We start from the raw sequence: 16336 nt of genomic DNA, 5'->3' as shown, positions 1-16336 counted from the left end.
CCCGCACGGCGAACGGGTCGGGGTGGTCCTCCGGAGTTCCAGGTGGGTCCCCGGAGGGTCGTGGCCGACCAGAGCTTCGGCATCGGCGGGCGGTTTCTCCGGCGGGCCCCGGTCAAAAGTTTTTCACCGATATCTCCGCAACGGAGGGGTCCCCGGAGCTGAAACTCGGGGGACATGTAGTGGGCCTCGGGGCCTACCGGACGCCACCGCCCCCGAGTCCCGGAGCGGCCCGGTGCCAGAGTTATAAGGGTACAGATCCTGACATTTGGGGGGGCGATTCCCCGGCCCCATGCGGAGCATCGGCTCCGGGGTGGCGGCGTCTGATAGGGGGCCAAGGGGTCTATCAGCGACCCGAGTTTGAAGTGCCTGGGTCTCGGCCTATGCGAGATACGGCCGTTCAAAGTTTCACCCTGGGCGGGCTCTATCTCCGGCCCCCTGGGGAGCATCGGCTCCGGGGTGGCGGCGTCTGATAGGGGGCCAAGGGGTCTATCATCGACCCGAGTTTGAAGTGCCTGGGTCTCGGCCTATGCGAGATACGGCCGTTCAAAGTTTCACCCAGGGCGGGCTCTATCTCCGGCCCCCTGGGGAGCATCGGCTCCGGGGTGGCGGCGTCTGATAGGGCGCCACGGGGTCTATCATCGACCCGAGTTTGAAGTCCCTGGGTCTCGGCCTCGGCGAGATACGGCCGTTCAAATTTTCACCCTGGGCGGGCTCTATCTCCGGCCCCCTGGGGAGCATCGGCTCCGGGGTGGCGGCGTCTGATAGGGGGCCAAGGGGTCTATCAGCGACCCGAGTTTGAAGTGCCTGGGTCTCGGCCTATGCGAGATACGGCCGTTCAAAGTTTCACCCTGGGCGGGCTCTATCTCCGGCCCCCTGGGGAGCATCGGCTCCGGGGTGGCGGCGTCTGATAGGGGGCCAAGGGGTCTATCAGCGACCCGAGTTTGAAGTGCCTGGGTCTCGGCCTATGCGAGATACGGCCGTTCAAAGTTTCACCCAGGGCGGGCTCTATCTCCGGCCCCCTGGGGAGCAACGGCTCCGGGGTGGCGGCGTCTGATAGGGGGCCAAGGGGTCTATCATCGACCCGAGTTTGAAGTCCCTGGGTCTCGGCCTCGGCGAGATACGGCCGTTCAAAATTTCGAACTTTGGGGGGCGCTATCCCCGGCCCCCGGGGGGCTGGCGGCTCTGGGCTGGCGGCGTCTGATAGGGGGCCACGGGGTCTATCAACGACCCGAGTTTGAAGTCCCTGGGGCTCGGCCTCGGCGAGATACGGCCGTTCAAAGTTTTTAACTTTGGGGGGCGCTATCCCCGGCACCCGGGGGGCTGGCGGCTCTGGGCTGGAAGCGTCTGATAGGGGGCCACGGGGTCTATCATCGACCCGAGTTTGAAGTCCCTGGGGCTCGGCCTCGGCGAGATACGGCCGTTCTAAATTTCGAACTTTGGGGGGCGCTATCCCCGGCCCCCGGGGGGCTGGCGGCTCGGGGGAGGTGGCGTCCGAGAGGGGCCGACGGGCCCTATCAACGACCCGAGTTTCAAGTCCCTAGGCCCCGGCGTTCCCCAGCGGGCCCCGGTCGAACATCCGACCCCCCCTCTCCGGAGGCCTTGCCCAGGATGGTGAGCCTATCCCGGGTAGAGCTCCGATCTCGCCCGCGATCCTGGAGGTCGGCCCGATAGGGGAAGCCGTTCTTGCCCACCATCTGGGTGCTGACAAAAGCGCTTCGCAGGCTGAGCTCCAGGGGCTTTTTCGAGCGACCCAAGCCCAGCGTGGCCTCCCTCTCTTGGGCATGAGGGTGAGATGGCGCCCCCTAGTCTGGTTCTCTGTAAATTTGAAGGCTGAGCTCCAGGGGCTTTTTAGAGACAACAGCCACCATAGTCAAATGTTTACCGGGAGCCAGAGCGCCTGACATCTTGGCAAATTTAAAAGTGCTGGCTAATGCTAAACGTAAATACAGTAAGATTGTTATTCATGCCGGCGCTAATGATGTTCGACTTCGCCAGTCGGAGATCACTAAAAATAACATTAAAGAGGTGTGTGAACTTGCAAGCACGATGTCAGACACTGTAATATGCTCTGGTCCCCTCCCTGCTTACCGTGGTGATGAGATGCATAGCAGATTGTCATCACTCAATGGCTGGATGTCTAAGTGGTGCCCACAGAATAACATGGGTTTCATAGACAATTGGACAAGCTTTTGGGGCAGACCTGACCTGCTTAAAAGAGATGGTCTTCATCCCTCCTGGGGTGGCGCCACTCTTCTCTCTAGAAATTTGGCAAATAGTCTTCGTGTTTATACTTGACTAACTGGGGCCCAGGTCAGGAAGCAGACAGACTGGCTAAACCGACCGTCTGCTAGCCGCCTCCCGTCACAGAGGTCAGTTAATTCTCAGCACATAGAGACTTTTTCACCTAGATATCACACTATAGAGACTGTGTCTGTTCCCCGAACTAGAAAAAACAAAAAATGTCCAAACCAAGTTAAGATTAACAATTTAATTGAGGTTCAACAAATAAAAAACAGAAGCAATATGGATAAACAAATGATGAAGCTTGGCTTATTGAATATCAGATCCCTTTCTACGAAAACACTTTTTATAAACATGAGCCGCGTCTAAAAGGCAAAGGTGGAGGTGTTGCTTCAATTTATAACAACGTTTTCAGGATCTCTCAGAGAGTCGATATAAAAAACTGGATGACAAGTAATTTCTTACTGCTAAATTCTGAAAAAACAGAGGTGTTAATTATAGGACCTAAAAACTCCACTTGTAATAACCTAGAACACTGTCTAAAACTTGATGGTTGCTCTGTCAATTCTTCGTCATCAGTTAGGAACCTAGGTGTGCTATTTGATCGCAATCTTTCCTTAGAAAGCCTCGTTTCTAGCATTTGTAAAACTGCAGTTTTCCATCTCAAAAATATATCTTAATTACGGCCTATGCTCTCAATGTCAAATGCAGAAATGTTAATCCATGCTTTTATGACCTCAAGGTTAGATTATTGTAATGCTTTATTGGGTGGTTGTTCTGCACGCTTAGTAAACAAACTACAGCTAGTCCAAAATGCAGCAGCAAGAGTTCTTACTAGAACCAGGAAGTATGACCATATTAGCCCGGTCCTGTCAACACTGCACTGGCTCCCTATCAAGCATCGTATAGATTTTAAAATATTGCTTATTACCTATAAAGCCCTGAATGGTTTAGCACCTCAGTATTTGAATGAGCTCCTTTTACATTATAATCCTCTACGTCCGCTACGTTCTCAAAACTCAGGCAATTTGATAATACCTAGAATATCAAAATCAACTGCGGGCGGCAGATCCTTTTCCTATTTGGCGCCTAAACTCTGGAATAACCTACCTAACATTGTTCGGGAGGCAGACACACTCTTGCAGTTTAAATCTAGATTAAAGACCCATCTCTTTAACCTGGCATACACATAACATACTAATATGCTTTATTATCCAAATCCGTTAAAGGATTTTTAGGCTGCATTAATTAGGTAAACTGGAACCGGAAACACTTCCCATAACACCCTATGTACTTGCTACATCATTAGAAGAATGGCATCTACGCTAATATTTGTCTGTTTCTCTTTTGTTCTGAGGTCACCGCGGCCACCAGATCCAGTCTGTGTCCAGATCAGAGGGTCACTGCAGTCACCAGGATCCAGTATGTATCCAGACCAGATGCTGGATCAGCACCTAGAAAGGACCTCTACATCCCTGAAAGACAGCGGAGACCAGGACAACTAGAGCCCCAGATACAGATCCCCTGTAAAGACCTTGTCTCAAAGGAGCACCAGGACAAGACCACAGGAAACAGATGATTCTTCTGCACAATCTGACTTTGCTGCAGCCTGTAATTGAACTATTGGTTTCGTCTGGTCAGAGGAGAACTGGCCCCCCAACTGAGCCTGGTTTCTCCCAAGGTTTTTTTCTCCATTCTGTCACCGATGGAGTTTCGGTTCCTTGCCACTGTCGCCTCTGGCTTGCTTAGTTGGGGACACTTCATCTACAGCGATATCGTTGACTTGATTGCAAATAAATGCACAGACACTATTTAATTGAACAGAGATGACATAACTGAATTCAATAATGAACTGCCTTTAACTATCATTTTTTCATTATTGACACTGTTTTCCTAATGAATGTTGTTCAGTTGCTTTGACGCAATGTATTTTGTTTAAAGCGCTATATAAATAAAGGTGACTTTGACTTTTGACTTTGACAGAACATCTGACTCAATCAAGTACTTTTGCCTCTCGAAATAAAGACCCATCTTTTGAATTGATATCGCTAATTGATATTTAATTGATCAGTCGTTTATAAAAAATAAATGTTGCATCATTACACAATACAATCAACAACAATAACTTTAGCAGATTATTTAACATACCTCAATTCGTATCGCTTCAAGAAGGTCTGCTGCTACCATACATATAGATATGGTCTGCAGTTCTTATATATGACTGGGCTCATATACTAATATACAGCCTCCCCCTACTGGACGCATGAGGAACAACAGGGGCCTAAAACTGCTTGGGGCGTATATCTACCAGGCGGGAAGCAAGTCGACCGGAAGTTGAAGTCGCCGCGTGCCGCCATCTTGTAGCAGAATTTCACTTGCGTTAGCATCCCATTGACTCCCATTCATTTTGCCGTCACTTTGACAGCGAATAACTTTACATCTGAGGAGTTTAAAGACTCCATTTGTCCATCATTTATTTCTAAACATATACGACAATGTATAAAGGGCTCCATTACCTTCTATGTTACATTATGGCCCCGTAGAAACAGTTTTTGTAAAAATAGGCTAACGATTGCGTCATAACCACTCGACTCTCTGTCGCACAGTAGAGAAATTACCGTACAGACAGGAGGAGAAGCTCGCAGGCAATCAGGTAGACGTCAAGAGAGAAGCCCATAGATATAGAGTCCATAAAAGCAATTAATCAGAATACTTACTCCTGCTCACTCATGCCAAAGAACTCCCTGCTCAAGCTCGCCGTCTCTGCAAGATTAACGATGGCAGTTTGCATGCACAGCTACTAGAAGATTTACATCTGTCAGACAGGTTGCTGACGTCATCAAGCTTATTTGAGTCTGCGCGTCAGAAACGGAAGTGCTAAAAATCGCTAAAAATGGGCTTCACTTGTCTCAATTGAGTTCCAATGGGGTTGCTGTGTCCATTTCTTTTACTGTCTATGATATCTACCGACTACAGTTCCCAAGCCTCCACCTACTCAGCAACGAGCCAAAGTAGCTCTTCTGATTGGCTGAAATTCTGTAATCTCTAAACAGTCCCGCCCACTACCTCTACAGATGCACAAATCACTTTTGAACCAAATATCTCGGTGCAAAAGGGAGAGCGCGAAACTTGTCACTTGAAAGCGAAAAACAGTGTTTGAGATTCATCGCAGCAGATTCAAGCAGCTGTAGTTATGTACTTTGTGTTTGTTGTTAGAAAAATATACAAGACATTTCTGAGAAAATATTCTACAAGTGTGCAACTCTCATTTTATGAATTCACGTACTGATTTGCGGATGTTCAACATTTCTCCACGACTTCACATTTCTTGATGCGGCTGTGTAAATGCGTCTTGCACCACATTCACTGCCGCAATTGTTTCAAAAATGTGAGCGTACGAGTTTCTTAATTTGTGATTTGTAGAATAGGATTTGTGCACCTGCAATGAAGAATTTGAGAAGGTGTAACTGTTGTGTTGTGTTTGTGGGAGAGAAAAAAAGTCTACAGGTTTGCAACTCTTAAAACATTTCTCTCTGTGACTTCAAATTTACTGATGTGTGGCTTTTCTCTACAACTACAAATCGCACTGTCACAGGAGTTCAGTTGTTTTGAATCAAAAATAACTTCATAGGGGGGCCCCCAACGATCTCAACCTACTGGCTGAGCCCAGTCTAAAAAGATGCCCAGGACAGTTGACGGGCCAATGCTGCACATTGTCACGAAAGCTTATCTTTTCACTTGTTTTTAAGCCTTACCACTTGTCAATTTAAACATTAAAGCATCCAAACACAAGACGCGGAAAAGCTGAACAGAGTAGCTGCTTACTCGCGCACTGTGTTCGGTGCGCACGAGAGAGAGACCCGCATATCACGGACAGCGACACTGAACCGAGTTCTCCTCAAAGTCCCTCCTGCACCTGAACGAACAAATACAAATCGCAATTTGAACAAACAAAAAGTTGTGAAAGAGCCTTATTCAGTACCGAGGTGTTCTGGTGTTCAGGGCTCATGCAGAGAGAGGCGTCTCAAAATGCTTTAACACCGAATTTGCTTCTTTTTGCTCTTGTGCCGACAAATACATATTTTTTTTAGTATAGTATAGTATAGTATAGTTTAGTATACAGGACACTATAATACATTTATGTAAGTGAGTATAGCAAAATTAAGCGAACTGTGATACATTATACCCAAAGAATCTTCATACAGTGAACTACCAGTGAAACTGATAAAAATTGTATATCTATCTATCTATCTATCTATCTATCTATCTATATATATATATTGAAAAAAACTGACTCCAGCTACGGCCTTCCACCCACTATAAACTAGTGAGAAAAATGTAATGCAAAAAAGACATTTATATATTTACTCATAATTGCTTTTTTATTATAATTAATAAAAATGTATGGATATATCGTTATTATAAAAATGGTCTAATATTGTCACGGCTTACGCTGCTGGAAGGAACACGGAGCCGAGGGATAAACGAAACAGGGATTTATTAAATCAAACATAGGCAAGGTAAGTAGCAAATAACAGGTGGCAAGTGGCAAGTGGCAAGTAACAGGTAACAAGTGGACAAGTACCAAGTAGACCCGACAAAACAGAACTGAAAGGACAAGGCTTTTATACAAAGGATAATTGGGAAAACACAGGTGGATGACTTAATTAACAGGGACCGGGAACACATGCGGAAATGACTAGACACACCTGGGAACTAATCAAAACCACATAGAGACAGAAACTGGGTCACAGGGGCAAAAAACACACAAAATGAGTCCAGGTGTGTGACAGTACTCCCCCCTCCCGGTAGGTGCGTCCTCGCACCGTAGAAACAACAAAGGGAGGCCAGCAGACAGGGACCACAGAGGAAGGAGCCAGGGAGGAGATGACGGAGGGAGGAGCCAGGGAGGAGACAGGAAGGATCTGAAGCAGGAGGCACCCAGCAGGACCCAGGCCACAGCCATAACAGCCCAAGGTGGGGTCGATGGAGGAAGGAGCCATGGAGGAGGAATGGTCACCGACTCCAGGGACTCGACCCACGGCAACGGAGCAAGTGGAGGAGGAGCCCGAGGCGGAGACGGAGAGCCGAAGAGCCAGGGTGACGGGGAGGAGCCGGAGGTCCTAGGCGGAACTGATGGCTCTGGTGACTGACGCGGCGATGTGGATCCGGAAGGCCGCGGTGAGGCCAGAGTGACCGAGGACTGAGGTGTAGCCGAGGGGATGAAGGAGCCTGACGGAGCCGGAGGGACGGAGGGATGAGGCGAAGCCGGAGGAGTGGAGTCCCGAGGCATAGGATGGACGACGCCAGACCAAGGTGGAGCCGGAGGGACGAGGGAGCCAGGCAGAGCCTGCGGACTGCCGGGCCACAGCGGAGAGGAAGGAGCTAGGAGCCATGGTGGAGCCGACGGGTCAACGGGCCGAGGCGGAGTCCAGGCCTCAGAGGCTGGAGGCGGAGGTGAGGGAGACGCCGACCAAGGCGTCGCTGGAGGATGGCGGTCCCGCTGAGCTCGCACCACAATGATGGTAGGCTGAGGGCGAGCAGAGGGGCAGCCAGACGACAGCGGAGGAGGAGGCAGGAGTGGGTGGGAGGGTGGCAATTTTGGAGGAGCAGGCATTGGAGTAAGCTCTGGGGCTGGAGCCCTTCCTGGGCTTAACGGAGGATCAGGAGCCCGTCCTGGGCTTAACGGGGGTTCAGGAGCCCGTCCTGGGCTTAACGGGGGTTCAGGAGCCCGTCCTGGGCTTAACGGGGGTTCAGGAGCCCATCCTCGGCTTAACGGGGGATCAGGAGCCCGTCCTGGGCTTAAAGGAGGATCAGGAGCCCGTCCTGGGCTTAACGGGGAATCAGGAGCCCTTCCTGGGCTTAACAGAGGATCAGGAGCCCGTCCTGGGCTTACAGGAGGATCAGGAGCCCGTCCTGGGCTTAACGGAAGATCAGGAGCCCGTCCTGGGCTTAATGGAAGATCAGGAGCCCGTCCTGGGCTTAACAGAGGATCAGGAGCCCGTCCTGGGCTTAACGGGGAATCAGGAGCCCTTCCTGGGCTTAACAGAGGATCAGGAGCCCGTCCTGGGCTTACAGGAGGATCAGGAGCCCGTCCTGGGCTTAACGGAAGATCAGGAGCCCTTCCAGGGCTTAACAGAGGATCTGGCATAGGTGAATTGGAAACCCCCTCATTTTGACCCATTTGGCGCTCCACATTTTGCTCCCTCGTGGTGGGCAGTGTCGCCGGCTCTCGCACCTGGTCTGACGGGTTGCTCTCTGGCTCTCCGTCATCGGTGGGCTCGGGCTTATGCCTCGTACCGTGGGGAGATTGTAGGCTGGGCTCTGGGTCCAGAGTGGACCTGGCGAGATCCTCCATTGGGCCGACCGTGAGAGGTGACCCATTTCTCACCAGATTCCACTCTATGAATGCGGCGAAATCCTCCCGAGGACCATCTTCGGGCGACAACGCTCTGCACCTGGAGTTCAGGCTGGCGTGATAAAAAGTGCAGAGCGCGTGGTCCGGGTAGCTGGTGGCATTAGCTATCAAGAGAAACCGTCTAGTATGGTCCTCGAGAGAAAGTCCCTCCTGCTCCAGCAGGAGGAGGAGGTATTCGGGGCGATAGAGGGGATCCATGACACACTACCGAAAGAAAAAGACTGTGGAAAAACGGAAAACAAAACGGAGGGAAAAACACGCAGTTTTTTTAACTTTTTTTGGTCGGGTCTTCTGTCACGGCTTACGCTGCTGGAAGGAACACGGAGCCGAGGGATAAACGAAACAGGGATTTATTAAATCAAACATAGGCAAGGTAAGTAGCAAATAACAGGTGGCAAGTGGCAAGTGGCAAGTAACAGGTAACAAGTGGACAAGTAGACAAGTTGACAAGTACCAAGTAGACGAGTAGACCCGACAAAACAGAACTGAAAGGACAAGGCTTTTATACAAAGGATAATTGGGAAAACACAGGTGGATGGCATGACTTAATTAACAGGGACCGGGAACACATGCGGAAATGACTAGACACACCTGGGAACTAATCAAAACCACATAGAGACAGAAACTGGGTCACAGGGGCAAAAAACACACAAAATGAGTCCAGGTGTGTGACAAATATAAACTTAATACAAAACAATTGTTAGGGTTGTATAGTTTAGTTTAGGACAATTTAGAAAAAAAATTGTGTAGCCTGCGTTACCAGTTTTTTTTTTTTTTTTTTTTAAGAATTCTCTTCTGCTCACCAAGCCTGTATTTATTTGATCCAAAATACAGCAAGCGCAGTAATATTGTGAAAATATGTTTTACTATTTAAAATAACTGCTTTCTATTTGAATATATAAAATGTTTTAATTTATTCCTGTGATTTCAAAACTGAATTTTTAGCATCATTACTCCAATCACATGATCCTTCAGAAATTATGCTAATATTCAGATTTGCTGCTCAAAAAAGTAATTATTATTATCATGTTAAAACCACCAAGTAGAATTGTTTCAGGTTCCTTTGAAAGTTCAGAAAAGCAGCATTTATCTAAAATAGAAATCTTTTGTAACATTATAAATGTCTTGTGTGATAGACCCCTACTATCAACAAACAATTCAGCAAATAGTTGTATGTTTTAACTCAAGTGTATTACAGCGCCATAAGGAAATGTTGGCTTCAGATTCATTTGTAGTAAGATGCTTGTTACTCATTGAACTGTCTATTGTCTTAATTTAGCAGACTTATCCAAATGAGGAATAGATCTCATGAATAATAACTACATTATTAAATATATATATATGTTAATAAATGTTTTAGATACTTGCCATTTAGTTACTACCTCATCTTTAACAAGAAATTTGTCCAGGTATGGATGATGGTCCTGCATAAGAGCTCTGAAAGAATGTATCAGTCAAAATACATAACACAGAGCTGTTGTAAAAATAAATAAATAAATAAATAAATAATAATAATAATAATAATACAATTGAAGCATTGTTTAGGAGTTAAACATCTAGGAAAACATATAGTCTGGGCTGGATTGGTAATCGGGCATTTTCCCAGTGGGCCGTCGCACTTAAGGGCCCGACATAATGTTTTTCTTTTTTTTTTTTATCCAAAACAAGATGTGATATGAGTGTGATACATAGGCTACATACTATCAGTCAAAATGTTTGGAAGGGTATAAGAAAGATCGAAAAGAAAGTTCCAAAGATCAGCATTTATCTGAAATAAAAAGCTTTTGTAATGTTATACAGGGACATGTACCATTCAAAAGCTTGGAGTCAGTATAATTTTATTTTATTTTAATTTCATTTATACTTTTATTTAGTTAAGTATTATTTATTAAGTATGCTTTAAATTGATCAGAAGTGATGATAAAGACATTTATAATGTTAGAAAATAATTTCAGATAAATAATGTTCTCCTGAACATTTTATTCATCAAAGAAACCTGAAAAAATTATATTCAGCTGATTTCAAAATTATAAAAAAAATGCCAGGGCCCACTTATTTGTCCCAGTCCAGCCCTGCATATAGTTGAACAAATGTGCAACTACTAACCAATTCATATTATTTTCACATGAGTGTATTCTTTTAAGAATATTTTTTTAAAGGACTGCTTGCTAAAAGGTTCTTTGGGGAACCCAAAAATGTTTCATCTATGGCATCAATGTGAAAACATTCCTTTGGAACCTTATATTTTTCTGCGTTTCATTCTGTAATGTCCTCTTATTACACAGATTAATTGGATTCCTATTTAGTCCACTATCCAGCTGTCAAATTTTTGTAATATTCAATGTCGTCCAACACTTGATGTGTTTGAGCATATCTAGAAAGCAGAGGTCATGAAATGCAGTTTTTTTTAATTATTTTATTCTTGGTTAGTTTATAAAGTTTGCAAAGTTTTTTGCTCCAAAATGTGTCCAATAAATGCCACAGTAAAAAAAAAAAAAATGGAAGTAAACACACTGCTGTGCATTTATCACACCGTATCTATGCCCTCCTTTATAGTCCATCCTAAATGAGCAAGTAGGTTTGAAAGAAATAGAAAAATAAAGGGTATGTTTATGTAGAATTTTTGACTGCTAAAATAAATTTTCAGTGGCTTGTTTTATGGAATACATAATTATTGTACATTTTTATTTATATTTAACTTAATTTATAAAATTATATTTTAAATATTTCACAGTTTGAATGGTTTCCTGTTGATTTATTATACTGCTTACAAACACAAACCAGGTGAGGTGCACAAGCATATATATTCCCTATTATTTATGCTATTTGAGTGTTTTAGTAAAAACATTCACATGGATAGTGTTTTAAAGTTGCAAAGCAACCAAAAGTAATGCAATAACAATATTTCTTTACATTTATTGAATATTATGCACAAAGTAATTTTATCATGAAGAGAAAATGACGCTGTAATTCGCAAAAGTGTTCTTTTGCCTCCTGTTTCCTTGGATTGATTGGTGAATATTTATTTGCAGAATCATAAATACTGTAATACCGTTTTTAGCATGAATTCCATTGCTAAACACAATTATTAAAAAAATTAAGTTGAAATTATGCAGGCTGATGGCTACAACATTGCTTAAAGGTGCTATGTGTATAGGCCTACTATTTTTCAATCACTAGATGTTGCAGGGTACTGCATCGCAGACCTAAACTTACACCAGTGGCGATTTCTTTAAGACTGCAAGGGAAGCTCGGCTTCCCTTATAATGTCACAAAATTAATGGTCAAATATGTACTATTGTATTAACATTTTATTGACTAAAAATGCGTTAGAAAACTTTCATCTCAAAGACGAGTTCGTTCAGAATCAGTTACATATAGCAGGTCGGCTGACTCGATTTCCTTCTCATAAATTCCCGCAGCGTCACAGTGCATTTCCCTATTGAAGCCCAGCGTCCATTGACTTCAATGGGGCTGCTTTGAACGGGTTTTTTCAGCGCTTCGAAACTAGACGGTCATTGGATAAACGCTGCGATTATGTCCCGTCCACGGACGCTCAGCGTCTCTGGGGGTGAATGGGGAGTGGGCTGGCCCGGACTCCGAGCTTCTGCGTGATGATTGGAGGGTCTGTCAAAAGACTGCATCTCCTTTAGACTGACAGCGATTCTGTACTATAAGGAATCACTGAAGCTATTCGCGCTCAGTCCCATCGCGGATTTCTCAAGTTCAGTCGAAATAAAAACTGCTGCAACCTATTTCTTTGATATTTGCTTGGCGAAATTGCTTGATTTTCATCATACATTTCACACAATTATACACCACATTCCTTAATTCAGTTTTACAGAGTTTAATATATATTTTTTTAGAATGTTCATTCATTCATTCATTCATTCATTCATATAACGTTAGTAGGCTAGGCTAGCGTTGTGGGTGAAACTGCGCACGATGGCAGACGGTGCTAATATTGTCGACCTGATTTTGGCTAAGCCATTTGAAAGTGTTCCTTACGAGGAAAAACTTAGAATTAAACAGCAGGGCAGATCAACACCTAAGATTGATTTAGTGCAAAAGATAGGGAAAAATAACAGGTCTTTTCAACTCTCCTGGTATGACAAAGTTAGCTGGCTGACTGGAAGTGCTGTGACAAATAAAATGTACTGCTGGCCATGCCTCTTGATGAAACCATCTCACAGATGTGTTGTTTGGTCAAAGGTGGGGTTTGGAGATCTGTCTAACTTTGACAGGGCATATAAAAGACATGAAAAGAGCAATGAACATGTGAGTGCATGTGCAAGATTAAGTTGCATGGGCAGGATCAGGGTTGAGCATGCAATAAATGAAGGTGCTCGCATTCAAGTGGCCAAACATAATGAAATAGTCAAACAGAACAGGGCCTTCCTAAAACGCCTTATTGATGTGACATCCTTGCTTGGCCGGCAGGAGCTGTCATTTAGGGGACATGATGAGAGTAGTGAATCATCCAACAAGGGGAATTACAGGGAGTTCACAGAAACATTGGCTAAATATGACTCTTTCCTGTCCACACAATTCGAGTCCTCAACTGTGTTTTCTGGTATGTCCCATACTATTCAAAATGATTTGATCTCTGCTCTTGCAGCCACCGTTTCTGATCAGATCAGAGATGAAATTCAGGATGCTCCCTTTTTTGGATGGCAGGTGGATGAAACAACTGATATATCCTGCCGTGCCCAACTCTCTGTCATTGTTCGCTATGTGGATAGTGCAGGTAAAATTCAGGAGCGCTTTATTGGATTTTTTGATGTTTCGGGGGGGCGAGATGCCCAGTCCGTTTTTGAAATATTAAATGAGAACATGCAGGGCTACAATTTTAAGGACAAGCTTGTGGCACAGACCTATGATCAGGCTGCTGTCATGGCTTTAGATCTTAATGGTCTGCAGGCCAAAGTGAAAGCAATAGCCCCCAGTGCAATGTTTGTGCATTGCTATGCACACCGACTGAATCTGTTGTTGTCACAGGGGGCTAAATGCTTGCCTGAGTGCAGAATTTTTTTTGCATCACTCTCTGGATTTGCCACATTTTTTTCAAAATCCACAAAGAGGACATCTTTTCTGGAGTCTGCAGGCTGTTCAAGGTTGCCCAGAAATGCTCCTACTCGATGGAATTTCACATCACGGATAGTGAGCACTGTGGCAAACAATTATGATGGCCTCCTGCAGACATTTGAGAACATCATTGCAGATACAACAATGGATGATGATACACTGGATTGTGCCAAAGGCTTTGTGAGGAAACTGGAGGATTTTGAGTTTGTGTTCATGTTGTACACATATGAACAAATCTTCTCTGAGACTGATGTGGTCTTTGATATTGTCCAGCAGAGGGCGATGGATGTTCTTTACTGCAAGAACAGAATTGAATCTCTTCTTGCATTTGTCAAAGAGAAGAGGTCAGAGGGGGCTTTCCAAGCCATTTATGCCAAAACAGCAGATCTCACATCAGACCCACGAGATGAGCCCATGAGAAAGCACCGTCTGACCCAATTGCAGGATCCCCAAGTGCGATACAGAAATCTGTACATGGCCATCCTTGATAACATCTTGGAGCAGATTCCTCGACGTTTTCAAATTTGGAATGCATGCTCTTCTTAGAATTCTTAGTCATTCCAGGGAAATTTGATGACATGAGACAGGTATTTCCAGAGGAGGCCTTCCAAAGTGTCCTGAAAAGTTATGGCCATCACTTTGATTCAGGAAGACTGAGGTCAGAACTTCAAGTCCTGTATTCGTCCTGTATTCAGATCAGGACTTGCAGGGTAACAGGGGAAAGCTGTGTGATTACTTGGTGTTCCTTAAAGACATAGAGTTGGACAGTGCAATGCCTCAGCTTTACAAACTGTTCTCATTAGTGGCAACAATTGGAGCTACATCTGCAGGTGTAGAAAGGAGCTTCTCCTGTTTAAAGCGACTCAAGTCCTACACCCGAAACACAATGGGCCAAGGCCGTTTAAGCAGCCTAGCTCTGCTGGCCATTGAGAGGACACTGGTCAAGTCACTTGAAAAGACTCCTAGTTGGTACGACAGGGTCACAGACCATTTTCTTGAAAAGGAACGTAGGGCAGAATTTACTTTTAAATAAATAGACAACTTTATGATGTAGGCCGAATATGAGCTTCCCCTCTTTGACAGACCAGTAGCCGCCACTGGCTTACACCACACCTCCACCCACCATTCATCACATCAACACATCAAGAATGACGAGGTAAGTATTATACTACTATAGAAACATGTGAAAGTTCGCCTTCATCTGAAAGCTTCAAACTGTGCTCCACCATCTTACTTATGCAGAGCAGTGTAGGAGGCCACTCTTGCAGTATATACCTGTATATTTACTACATTTGTCCCCGCTCCTGCCCACAACTCCTGCTCACTCCACATGTATTTATTCTTTACTTAATATAAATTTAAATAAATCACAAAGAGTCAAAGTAAATAATAATTTTTAGCATTGGTTAGGAGCAGAGGTGGGTAGAGTACCCAAAAACTGTACTCAAGTAAAAGTAAAAGTACTTCTAGAAATATTTACTCAAGTAAAAGTAAAAGTACTAGTCTTTAATAGTTACTTGAGTAAGAGTAAAAGAGTATCGGATAAAAAATCTACTCAAGTAGTTAGTTACTAGTTACTTTGGGTCATATATACTGAGCCTATTTTTATTTAGATATATAGATAAAATGTATGTAATGTATAGTGTGCGTGTATAAATGTATATATTTCATCAGCCTTTACTCCAATTTATGTAATTTATTATAAAACCCTGTCTGTTTACTTAAGTAACAGATTTAGGTGTCATGCCATAACATATTTTTAATACGACTGACTTTATATTAAATGTGAATTTAACATTGAAAGTTAATGTGATATAAATATTGCTACTAATCTTGCATTGTTCAGAAAGAGAGCAAATAACATTTACATTATTAAAGATCATTTTCACTGACAGTCTAGATTTCAATCACTCTCAGAAACTCCCATTAAAATCACTGAAACTGTTAACACTGTGAAATCAATATCTTAATTAAAGATTCGTACACACATCTGCACTTTGTTGTTTCTGACGAGAGAATTCGCCATTTCGCCAGAAAGAGGTATTCAGTCAGGAGCGAGTGAAGGAAGCACTGGCATTTTAGCGATGACTCATCGGAACACCTCTGATTGGCCAATGCTTTAATAAGCTCAAAAGAATCATGTGTGATTGGTTATAATGTGCAGCGCTGTAATCTATCTCTGGCTCAGCGCCAGCAAGCAATCACAGATCTGAATTTAGCAGCTGGACTTGCTGATCGTACTCGCTGCGGTGTGACTGTATTAAAATTAATAAAATCTTAATCGGCTATTTTTTGTCTTTTGGAAGCTGCATTCAACTTGACTCCCCTCTGTTATAAGCCACACACATACAACAAACTAATGTCACAGTGGTTTCGTGTACTGTAATCGAATGTAGCCCAAGTTATTACCTGTTGAACAGTAGACAGCACACGCGGTGTTCATCTAATAAGGATCTCCATCGCTAGCAAATAATAGCCTTTGCAGATTTGCTTTCAATTCAGTGCAGTTCCAGCCACGTTTTCAACGCTGCCGATGTTAAACGTTACAACTCCGAGTGAACCACTTCAGACACTCAGCGCGCGCGGCAGGGA

This window comes from Carassius carassius, chromosome 18 (assembly GCF_963082965.1).
Source record: "Carassius carassius chromosome 18, fCarCar2.1, whole genome shotgun sequence".
NCBI classification, from domain to species: domain Eukaryota; kingdom Metazoa; phylum Chordata; class Actinopteri; order Cypriniformes; family Cyprinidae; genus Carassius; species Carassius carassius.
The sequence above is the reverse complement of the archived record's forward strand: the minus strand, read 5'-3'. Positions refer to the sequence as shown.